At 53.1% G+C, this 12,138-nt stretch overlaps 1 protein-coding gene across 8 annotated transcripts in view; it reads left to right on the top strand.

Moving 5' to 3' along the window:
• Positions 1 to 12,138, top strand: part of Exd (PBX homeobox extradenticle) — a 486,337-nt gene that overhangs the window by 110,828 nt on the left and 363,371 nt on the right. The window contains exon 1 of one of the 8 annotated variants that reach the window (XM_077706727.1): positions 4,120 to 4,190. The exons of the other annotated variants lie outside the window; for them this stretch is intronic. The gene's annotated coding sequence lies outside the window, so the exon portion shown is untranslated. Of the gene's footprint in view, positions 1 to 4,119; positions 4,191 to 12,138 lie in introns of those variants that run through there. 8 annotated transcript variants of the gene reach the window in all.

The following is a 12,138-nucleotide window of genomic DNA, read 5'->3' as shown; positions in this document are numbered from 1 at the left end:
TGTTGCATCTTTCTGCTTCCAGAAATCGGGAAAAATGTCGGATTTTATTTTATTGATGTTCTTTTTTTTGGAAGTAGAATAAAATGTGTTCCTAGTCCTATCGGAGCTCTCACCGTAGTAGTATTGTACTGTAGTAATGCGAGATGTGAACATTTTGTAGCTTAATGTCGCTGTAGAAAAAGTGTTCTCAGTTTAGCGCCACTGATTAAGTTCTGTAAATAGTTCGTTTTGCCTCAGTGGGGTGTTTGTGGGCATTTCTGAAAGTTGAAGAAAAGGTGATCTTCCTAGTCTAACAACACCTCTGTCACGGAAAGTCTCCTTTTGTTCACTGTGCCAAAATATCATGAATTGTGATTTTGTTTTCATACTCATAGATCCTTATATTTGAAATTGTTGATACGTTGTTCGTAACTGAGTTAATTCTTGGTAGCAACAGCCTTAAGTTTGGCAGAAAAATAAATAATGTCAATGATACTTTCACCCTGCTTTCTTGTGTGCCTGAGTGGTCACTTTATGCTGTACACCAGTAATTGTTTTGGGAGTTTCAAACAATATGATACAGGGTGATGTTTAATTTTCAAGGCATGATTATTCTCACCCATGAAGCATAAAGCCGCGAATTCAACTGGAGTACTTTCAAGATGTGAAAAAGTAACAGGAAATGTATTTTATGAAGGACCATAACCGAAATTGTGTCAAGGTGCTGAATACTTTTGCTTTGACTTATTTTGCCAGAGATTGATGTCAAAATAAGTCAGAGCTAAATAATTTAACCTTACTTGTTAAATGAGCAAAACAATTTAACCAGAAATGTGAAACAGTACATTATTATAATTTTCGTAAGAAAAAACGATGTATGCACACCACAAATAGTCTATAAAAAAGCTGCCAGTGAAAAACAGAAGGTTCACAGATTTTCTGTGATGGAAAACAACCTTAAAAAAACAGAAAAAGTTCATAAAAAGCAGAAAACGGAAAACAGGGAATTGACATAAATTTTCTGTAGTGAGAAACAGAAAATGCTTGTAAAATAACAGAAACATGAAAAACCGAAAACAGGGAATTGACATAAATTCTCTGTAGTGAGAAACAGAAAATGCTTGTAAAATAACAGAAACATTAAAAACAGAAAACATAACTTTACAGAAAATTTCTGGCAGGACAGCTGCCAGAAAATGTCTGTTTTTTCGAGCAAAAATTTTTTACAGTGTACTGCAACAGTTCTTCGCCTCGTCGCTCTTGCTTTCTTCCTTCTTTTTTCACGCGCGCGCCTACCGTTCGACGGACGGTAGTTGAGGGCCGGTCTTTTCCAGCTCCAGTGGCGTCGTGCCACTAGAGTGCACGATAAAATGTCGGAACCCGCGCGGTCCTGCACACCAGGTAGTAACTCAAATAGTAGGAGGAGGGCGTTGCTTTTTCTGTCTCTTCTCTAACGGTACAGCAAGCCGAAGACGCTTCAGCGCACGCGAGTAATTGCCAAGTCGTGACCGTTCCTCACCCGATTTGCATTCACGAGTGAGCACACTGCGTGTAGGTATCTGCACACGTGCGCACTTGGTCCAGTCATTTTCACCTTTCCCTAATTAAAATGCTGCACTGCCTTGTTGAGCACAGCTTCGTGTGCAAGAAGTGTACCTCCCACTTGTCTCTGTTCGGTGCGCGCGTCAAGGTCCTCAGGTGGTCTAAATTAATCCACCACTGCACGCCTCATGCAGAGCCGGTGCAGCCTCGCCACATAAAGCCTCTCACTGTGGGGCTTCGAAAGGGGGAAAGTCCAGAGCACCGTGATGAGGGTCCCGAAACTCTCCTCGTTCGGTAGGGCCGGCCGCGGCGTCGTCTCGCAGACGTGCGCGCCCAGCCCCGCTGCGAACAGAAGTGGCGGAATGTGTGCCCGGAGACTGTCCCTCATCCCACCGCGCTGCTTGTTTGTTTCTCTCCCCGCCAATTCGGCGCGGAGCGCTTTTCGCAATCGGCCAGCAGCTCCTGCGTGTCGGAGCCCGGCAGCGCTCCTCTGTCATTATTACCTCCTTCTAATGTGCTCCTGCTCCTCCTGTTTTGGTTCCCGTCTTGTTCACCCCGTTCCCGGGGCCCTTCCTTCCCCCTGCGTGAACGGAGACTTGAATTTATTGCATTTCACGCGTCATCTCCGTTTCCCTGTTCTCGTGCGCTCTCAACCGGCAGACGCTCCTCCGGGCAGTGGAGAGAAAAAAAAGGGGGCGAAGAAATAATAGACTTGGCGGCAGGCACCGGGAGCTGCGTGCTCGGCAGCACACGGAACGTGCGTGTGTATGGCGGGAGAACTCTATGGGGCTGCTGCGCAGCGATGAGAAGCGATTTGGACTCGCGGCTGTGGAAGAACGGCCCGTCTCGAAAAAGCACATTAGAAAGCGGCTCGAACTGGCCGCCCTCGCCGGCAGAGCGAACGGGAGAAGAGTTCACGGTGCGGCGGCGCTTCGAGGGTTCGCTTCGGGGCGCCCGTCGTCTGCGGCGGAGCGGCAAATTCGTCGCATGGTGCCCCCGTAAGCGGCTTATAAGGATCCTGGGCCCGCCGCGGAGGCGACTGGCGTTGAGGGGACGGGAGCTACGCGCGCTCTCCTGTACAGGGCGGCACCTTCCCTCCGTGGCCGGCTGAATGGAGCTCCGGCTTGCTTCCGCCCCCGCAGCTCGCTCTGCCTGATCCTTTTTAACATTGCGAGAATCGGCGTTATTCGCCAATCCGGTTAGGTAAGCGCCGTCGTCGGGAGACCTCAGCTCGTTTGCTCGGCCCCTTTTTCCTTCCCGCCCCCAACGCGCTCGAGGGTTTTGCTCTCTTTGCAACTGGCGTCGCCACTGCGTCCGCCATCCGGCACGGAAGAGCGGGCGGAAGGGGAAAGTCGCTAAGTGGCCGGATGCGAATCTGTCCCGCCTCCGACAGTGTCAGTTTTTGTCGCTTGCGCGCCGACTGAGCGTCCTCATTAGGCGAACAGTCGATTGCTGTTCTTGCGCGCACAAAGTAATCCGCAAGTGTTCCCAGCGAAGCCCTTAGGAGGGCCACTGTAGTGCGTGGACTTCTGTGCGTGGGCTCGTAATGTCTTTCGTTTCGCGTTGCTTTTATTCTGCTTTGAGGAGGACGAAGGGGGGCAGTCTACAATATGCAGAAAATTGTCAAAATGGCCGCCGCCATTTGTGATGTTGGCCCACAGTCGCTGGTCGCATCTGTTTCGAGGGGGGCACTTCGGGACAATTTTTGGCCACGACCTGGGACCATTGATTGAGACATCTCTCGGGTTCCGGTGGCGCCAAAGAGGCGTGCGCCCGTAGCGCTCGCTTTCGTCAAGTGAGCTCCGCTGCGTCGGGTCGCTGATGGATTGCACCGTGAGGGGGAGGGGCAGCTGTGACTTTCGGCAGCCGCGGCCCGTGTGTCTCGCTCTTCGTTCCCCGCGTCCTCTTCGTGTGGGCCACCCTTTCGTGTGCGCCGCCGTGATGTGTTCCTTCCTTTTGTGGCGCGTCCGTGTTCACAACGGATTGCGGCGCCGCCATGGTTCTCACCCACCACGCGTCCTGCGGGTGCCTCGCTGTACCGGTGGCGGAAGCGCGTGGGATTGTATCGAACAAGATTCGCCTGCTCTTTTCCAGTGGCACGCGCGACGCTCTCTGTCGGTAGTGGTGGCCTCGGCATTAGTTCCTGGGTATTCGAGTATTCGGGCCGAGACTTCGTGTTCGGAGGAGGGGGAGGGAGCGGAAAAAAAAAAAAAAAGGAAACTCGGATTGAGCTTGAAACATGCGCACCAAAAGAATTGAGCCTCTAGCCCTCTCGTAGTGCTGTTATCTAATAACCTGGAAAATATTTCTTCGTCCGAGAGGCTCACAAAGACGCCGGTTACTTACCAGCACTGGCGAACGTGTTCTAACCGAGCTCTTTTCTTTAACCTAACACCCAAACCATGACGCCGGGCTTCTGCAAAGGCCCTGTGAATCTCCTGCTTTCAGCATCACTCGGCGCTGCGCCTGGACTAGTGGGGTTTCGAACAGTGGCCATTTCCTTGCCGTAGCGGCCATTTTCGAAGCTTGTGTGGTCGTAACGCGTGCAGCCGCGTGGGCTTCATTCACACCTGAGCCGCGTTGTTTTTTTCTCTTTGCAGGTAAGCCGGCTGTTTTCACTCGCACTCTTCTTCCGGGTTGTCCGCCCGCTGTGGCCGACGTCCCCATAGGTGAGCTGCTTTACGTGCGGTCGTTCGGCGGAGAAGCCTCCCATGCTTTTTTTTTTTTTTTTCGTAAAGTTTTGTTAGAATTATTACCATGTGTGTTTTCTCCACGTCACTCTTTGCCCAAATTTAGTGACCTAAGCCACGGTAATGTCGAACCAACTAGCCAAGATCACCCAATTTTGCGTCACTCGTGCATGCGCTACCACTCGCGTACGGATCGCATAAAAAGGTATATAAAAAATCACAGGCTATCTATCTGTTTTTGCGCAATAATTCTGGTGTGGTCGAGCAGAAGTGTAATAAGCTTTTTTTTTTCCCCTCTCCGCACATCCTTCGTGAGATTATTAGGCGGGCTTCAGCTTCTAAAAGAGTATGCCGTTCACAAACAGTTGTTCGAACGCTTACTTTTCAGCAGCAATCCTAGCGCTTGTCTTTGCTGAGGCCTAGGACGCGGGTTTGATTCCTAGTCACGGTGGCCGCTTTTCTGAAAAGATGGAAGCGAAAAGCGAAAGCGCCACGTGTGTTCCGAGATTTCGGCGCACGTTAAAGATCCCTAGGCGGTCAAAAATAATCCGGAGCCCTCCACTACGGCACGCCTCATCGCATGTGTAGCGTCGGCGTGTTAAACCTCAGAATTGATCAATCAATCAGCCAATCAATCAACCAATCAATCGATCAATCAACCTAGTGCTTGTCTTACCGCGCGCCTTTCCGCCGCTGTTCCAAAGGTGGGCTTTGCCGCTTGGCATAGGTGACAGCGGTGAAGTGGATTTAACGAACGAAACTCGTAGCGAATACAGTTGCGGGCGCGCAGGAATGTTTCTTTCTGTTTAAATTAACCGCTCAACGAATATGTCTTCATTGCTAGAAAATAAAAAAATGAGTGAGGAAAGAGGCGTGCGGCTGCCTAGCTGGACCTGTGGTTGTGCGGGCGCAGTGCAATGCGCATTTGTTAAGCGCTAAGAGAGGAGAAACCTTGCAAGCATGGTCTCTCAATTTGGCCTTTGAATGCGCGAAACATCTGTTTAGGAAAATTTTCACGGTACTGCCGCACTAAGTATTTGTCTGCTGTCTTAGTTAACCCAAGATCTGTTAAACTACTTGATGGGGAGAGTAAAGTTTGGTTCGTTGTTGAGGTGAATGGTGTCGTCGTGGAGGGTGGTGAAGGACCCGATGACGAGACGAGGCAAGTAGATGATGAAGAAAAAGAAGTCTATTTACACTTATTTACACAGACGGGGAAGCATAACACAAGACAAGGAAAACTGGATTAAAAGGCGTCCCAGCGCGCAAGGGGGTATCGCGGCACGATCCCTGGTGGGGGCTCGGAGGCCAAAAAAGTGCCAAACCGCCACACGGTTGGCTGGAAAGTTGTGTGGGGTTCTGGCGCCCAGAAACCGCCACGGGAGCGAGTATTCGTGCGACCGCTCGCAGTCGCAGCTCTCGACAAACGCATTGAAGGATGCGCGATCCGTCCCCGAAGGTCAGGAGGACAGGAAAGCCTTCCCCGATGCCGCATAAAAAGCCGCCGGCGAGGCCCATACAAAGGGTTGCGACTCGCAGGCGTCTGCGGAGGCTGCCCATCGCTTCCGCCCAAGGAGGGGGACACAACAAGGCCACGAGAAGGGAGGGGGGTCATCGTCCCGACGGGGTTCATCGGCGCTGTCATCATTATAGGGAGTTGTAATTCTTCGGTATACAGTAAGAAAAAAGATGGCATTTCCTCTACCTGATCCCGTCGTAAATTTTCGCTTTGTAAACTTGATAGACCAACACATAGATGTCCGATTAATCAATGCGAAGTTATTGATTCATTGTTCGTACAGGGGCGTAATATGGGTCTTTAGTTTCCGTTAGCTTCCGCAGGCACAGTGAAATTAGTAGGCAAATTTAGCCCAACGTTTCTCTCAGTTTGCTGAGTATTGTATTCGAGTATTCTTGGCAGTAGTTTTTATTCCGGTACACGCCCGCCATGCAAAAAAAGAAAAAGGGAAACCTGGTGGCCCAAACGCAGCGACCGCCCCTGAAGTGTACTCGTTGCGGTTAAGAACTGTGTCAGCTGAGGGAAGCGAGCTGAGGGAAGCGTTCGCACGGGCAGCTCTCTGGGGTTCCATCGGAGAGTAACTCGCGCGGTGGGCTCGAGGGAAGCCCTGCAATTGCACGACCGATCCCATACCGCGCCTCCTTCACTCCACCCACCCACCCGTGGGCGGACATCAACACTTTGGCAGCGGTGGGGTGTGGATTTGAAGAAGTTATCCTAAGGCTGCGTGTTCGCGCACTTTGCGGGATGCAGCTGGGGGGAAGAGTAGGAGGCAAAGGGTGTCACCTTGCAGAGCGGCCTTTAATTAAAGCGTGCTGTCTGGCCGACTCGAACACACGGGGGCCACCGATGTCTTTGACGGCGGGACACGTGCGTGGGCTCGCTCCCCCTCTTCGACCCCTGGGCATGGCGTGGACGTGCACCGCGGCGGACTGTCGAAAATGTCCCGTCGGGCGCGGCTGTTTCGTTTCTGGAAGGTGAGCCGCGCTGGAAGGGCGCGCGACACGTAATAACGCCCCGAATGAGGGCCGCCGCCGCCGCCGCCGCCGCCGCTGCCTTCCGGGTTTAATAAGGCGAACGTCGTCGCCGCCGCCGTCACGAGCGCCGACGCGTGTTTTCACCCGTAGTGCGGGCCCGCTGTGTCGAGGCGCACGCGTTGCACGACAGCAGCACTTGTCTCCTCGGAGGGGAGAAAAGAAGGGGCACATAAAAGGCCCCAGGAACGCAAACCGTACAAGAACTGACAGAAAAGTTCGCGCAACAGGGACGGGCACTTCTTGGTCTTTTTTTTTTTTTTTTTTCTTTTGCTTTCCGCTCCGCCTTATGACGCTTATTATCCTTGCGCCTGTCGCTGCCGGCTCTCTTCGGGAAGTTTCGAAACAGGCCGCGCCTCTTTTTTTCCCTGTTGCCGCACGCGCTGTTCCGTCTTGACAAGTTTAACGTGATGATCGCTCTCCGTGCGGGCCCACTTCTTTCGCTATCAATATGCGTGTCGCCACTTTCTTGCCTTTGTCTGGGGAAAAGGGGGTGGGCATCTCTTGCTCCCTTGGAGTCGGACATTTGTGTTGGCGCGTACTTCAAACTGACTCGTTTTTTTTTTGTTTGTTTTTTTAGTGCGTCTCCATCCTTGCATTGGTGCTTTTCTCAGAACAGCACTGAAGAAATCGGATGCTGCGCGCTTTTTTTTTTTTTTTTTTCTTTTTTTTTTTTTTTTTTTGCTGTTTCGTGCCCAACGAGAGCTTCTCCCCTGCCCGTGCATGCACGCCTTTTCGCAATTACTTCTGACGCGAAAGTGAATGCAGCTTTGCTTTTTATCGTGGGCCGTCTTACGTACAAAGCGCGAGAACAAGTCGATATGCGAATGCCGGCGCGCATGGTGCTGTTTCTTCGCCGAGTGGGCACAAGCGCCAATGGTTTTCTCTGTTCCAGTTCACCTTCCTTCAAAACTCCTTCAATCGTGATAATAATGGAAAGAGTGCCTTTGTTTGACAGCAGCCCTTTCTTCGCTGCCTGAATCATTTTGTGCGGTGACTATGCTCCTCTCCCAGAACGCACCCTTGACGCCCCCTTTTTGACCTGGCCCGTGGTTTGCTAGCGCCGTATCGCAGCGATCCGCGTCGGGGTTCAAGCCGGCCCGGCGGCGCGTTGAGGCAGAAAAAGTCCGAGGTGTGGGCTTCTGGCGATTTCCAGTCACGTGTCGGCGTTTCTTGGCAGTGATGCGCTGTCTATTTCGGATATAGCGCCGGCGCTATGCGGCCCCTCCTCCCTCTTCCTCGCTCTCCGGCGCGGGCTGTTGCAGCCGATCAGCACCGTAAGTAGCGGGCCGTGCGCGCTGGGTGCCGGTTGGGTTGCACGCTGGCCGCGTGCCTTCAGCAGGTGGTTGCACTGCGGCTGCGGTGGGGCCTCGTCGACCTGCATCCGCTCCCATTCGGTTGTTGCTTGTCGGAAGGGCACGGAAGCGCGGACGAAGGACAAATCGTTTCCCGTTGGGTGTGCACCGGAGCTTTTGGCACGTTTAGCGCGTCCGCATCACGTTCTTTTCGTTTTTTGCTTTCTCCGAGGCCGTGGTTGAAACCAAGCGGCGGCTGAGCGTAGGCACTCTCCTGTCCCGGGGAACCTCTTCGTTGTCAGTGTGTGCTCGTGCGTACTTTGCGCGTACCCAGCGCGTCAGCGCAGCTGTCGCCAACCGGCGGCTAACGAGCTCGGCTCCTTCACCCTGCTCGTTTGGGCGCCGGCTTTGTCGGGGGTGGATCTAATGGCCGAGCTGCGAGATAAGCGCACCTGTTGACGACCACCCCTTCGCCTTCTGCGTGGCTGTCTCGACCCTCTCCGGGTCTTTCCGGCCCGTTCCTTGTTGGTGCCCGGCTTGTGGCTCGCATAAATTGTCTACCAAGTACTCCTTCAGGGGCCGATAAGGCAAGTTCCTTGAAGGTCGATTACAAACGCGCACACATTATGCGCACACAAAGAGAAGCAAAATAAACTGTCGCATTCATTCATTCATTCATTCATTCATTCATTCATTCATTCATTCATTCATTTTGCATTTTCGTAACAACAACAGAAAATGCAGGAAGAAGGGCAAAGCTGGACGCAGCCAGCTTTACAGGGACCCAACTCCCTTTGCGCATTACGCATTACCTGCCAGTGCTGGATTCCGTTCCCAATACTTTGGAATTAATCGCTGTGGCAACATTTCCAAGCAAATTTTTCTGTCAAATTTTTTACCCCACTTCGAGACTACGATAATTCTGGCGTGACTGCTGCGCCGCTGACCGCATGTTTGGCGCTGGCTGTTCCACAATTTATCCCCGAGCTTCATACGCCGGCACGGCGAATATTCAAGGTTAGTGCAAATGTGACCAAGGGTAACAAAAATAGTCGGGCAGCCTGCCGGTTTGGGAGCAATAAAGCTTGACTTTGGGCTAGTTGGGTATGCACGACACCTCGAAAAACAGCGCAAAAAACCCCCGACGTAGAGAGGTTACACTCGTGTCTTTCAGCGCTCGTGTCTGTGTACCCTCTCTACGTCCGGGTTTTTTGCGCTGTTTTTCACGGTTTGGAAGGCCGACCACTTTTCGGCCAAAGCCTGATGAATTCTGCACTGACACCTCCCCCCCGCCATGCGACCGTAATTTTGGTCAGTTATGGTCTCGGTGCACGTTTATTCCACCTCCACAGCACACAGACCTCCCTCTGACATCTTTTGCGGTCGTCGCTAGCACCCCCACCGAGCAGTTACCGACAAGAGCGTCACTTTCTGCCTTTCTGGCTCCCACATCTCGGGAGGGTTCGCCGTCCGTTAAGCCTGACTGCCGAGCGGATTCGTTTCTTCGATGAAGCCAACGCGTTAGGGCTCCTGTTAGTGTTTTTTGTGGCGATTGCTATCTGTAGCTATTTTGTCTGTTTTGCAATGCCTTCTGGGTTGTGCCCATGCGCAACAGTGGCACGACCACTTCGGGATTCAGAGGTACGAGATGCGGCTGTCGCCTCGGCATCGAGCCAAGACGAGTCTGCAAGCTCTGCGAGTCGTTTCAGTGTGGCGCAGTTCGCGCAACTGCTGTTCACAGTTCATGCATCGACGAAAGCTCGGTCGCGCCCCGGAGAAGGTTGGTTGGGTAAGATCACGTAATCTCGAATGGGATTCGCAGCACTCCGCTCCTGAGTGGCTCCATGTTCGCGTTTTCGCTGTCGGACTGAAAAGCGCAAAGTGTTGCATCACAGCGTACAATTGAAACTCTGGCCTCGTTGAAATTTTCTCTGCCCACATCGTGGACAGGAGGCTGTTGGTCGTCTCGGGAGCCTACGTGTCAACTGTGGGAAACCGCGGGCTGTTCCATGTCGTGACTCTGTGAGCGCAGAATTAAACTGGCTCGAAGCGGGAATCACGCACTGAGGCATTCAAAGGCAGTTGGGCAGTTCATTTCCCGTCGCGAACAGTCTCGGCGAAATGAACCGCCGGCAAGCGGTGACTGTCCGCTGTGCGAATTGGGGTGTATTTCATGCACCATTTTCGCAGTTGGAGAAGAGAGAGAGAGACTATTCTGAAACTTATGCCCAAAGGACTGCTCGACTTCTTGGTTGGGTTTCAGGGATCTGGGTAGTCCTGGCGTGTTTTTAACGTGGTTCACAAGCGTGGTCCAACAGCAAGGAGGGCGCTTTGTGGCAGGAATTGGTCGTAGCGCCTCGTTTGGTGCCCAGTTCGAGTACGTGCGGTAAGGAATCACCCGCATGCCTCGACCGTTCCTTCCGTCGCGGCGGCACCTACTGTGTCGCTGCTGTCGGTACGGTGCCTTTGCAGCCGCCCCTGTAGGCTGCTCTCGAGGGCGAGAGAGAAGCCCCGTCGCGCTGCTGCTGTCGGGCGGGAGAGGCCGCGAAACGGCGGACGAGCGAGAGCCGTGGGGGAGGAGGGCGGGAAGGCGACGAAAAGCGGGGCGGCCAATTTGTAACCGGCTCTGGGACGCGATTTCGGCCTGGGGATTATGGGGCGCCGGCCGGCCCGCTCGCCCAGATTAAGGGATTAACGGTGTGGACCCGGGCGCCGACGCTGCGACCCGGATTATCAGCGCCCGGGAATCTTTCATTTGCTGCCGCCGACGCTGGAGCCGAGGGTGTTTGCCGGCGCGCAGCTCGGACCCCGTCTCTGGGCCTCGGCCGAGGGAAGCTCTTTCTCGCACACGCGCGCGCGGCGTGCCGCTCCCTGGAGACGAGGCTACGGGGGGACGCTTGGGCGGTCCCTTACTATGTATACACTGTGCTGGGAATAGGCTACCCGCGGAGGGAAAGGAGTTGACTTTTGGGCTCCCGCCGGAGGCCTATTGCCTGCTGCGAGCGCGGGGGCGCGTCCGCTCGGAACGCTGTCGCCTGGATTAGCAGGGACGCAGCTAAGCGGCCCCCAGTAGCTTGCCCGTCGCCGGAAGAAAGAAAGGGGTGCTCTGGCCCCCGCTTTTTTTTTGTGTGTGTTGACTGCACGGGAGAGCCAGAGAGAAACTTTCGCGCTTGTGACTCACTCCGAACTGACTGTCCTTGATGACAAAACATTATCCTTTCAATGATCGCAGAAAAGAAGGTTGCCTCTGACACTTCGGACACGCACACACGTACATGCAATGAATGGGCGTGTATACACGCGAACAGATGCACACACTGTCGTGTGTATGTACGCTTGAACTCATCATAGATATCTTCCTTAGGAGAAGGGGGGGATAACTTGGGCGGCCTTAACGCTATTCTGCCTTTCCTTGTCGCCCTTATTAAAAGGCGGCTCATCTACGTGGCCGCTGTTTTCCCGGTCCCGTTTTCTCGTCGTTCCTCAGCTGGTCTTGGCGATTTTGAGTAATTCTTTCTGTCAAACATCGCTCGTTTCCAGCAGGCGTCGTGACTGTTTTTTTTTTTTTTTCGACTCGCGAGTTTATTGAATCGATGAGCGATGACAACTTAGCAGGCATGCGATCATGTTGTCCCTTGTTGAGGTACTCTGGTGCATTCAGGGCTAGAGGTTGTGTTTTGCAGGGTTTCCAAATTCGTTTATACAAATACGGTCGTGTGCTTTAAAAAGCTTTCGACACCGCTACGTGTAATTTTTATTCCGTAGAGCCCCTAGTCTTGAGAAAACACGCGGAAAGTTGGGACGAAGCGGAAAACAAGCCAAGTGCTGGCGAGCTGGGGCAATTTTATTGGCTTTGACAACATATAGAAGAACGCAGCAAAGTAATCTTCCGACGCTGCGAGGAGGGAAAGCACCCGAGGTAGGTGAAAGCGGAGAAATGAAAACGGTAATGTGTGCCTAACGTGGCAGTCCAAGCTGGAAATGTGCCTGCGCACGCTTGTCCTACCTGGCCAGCGTTTATTTTTCCCGCTCTTCTTTCTCCCGCCTGGTCAAAGGCCGCTCTAATTTCACCATCTCCC

Source organism: Haemaphysalis longicornis, unplaced genomic scaffold, assembly GCF_048455015.1.
Source record: "Haemaphysalis longicornis isolate Haplotype H1 unplaced genomic scaffold, Haemaphysalis longicornis Haplotype H1 scaffold_1, whole genome shotgun sequence".
Lineage (NCBI taxonomy): Eukaryota > Metazoa > Arthropoda > Arachnida > Ixodida > Ixodidae > Haemaphysalis > Haemaphysalis longicornis.
This window is presented reverse-complemented; position numbering and strand designations above follow the sequence as displayed.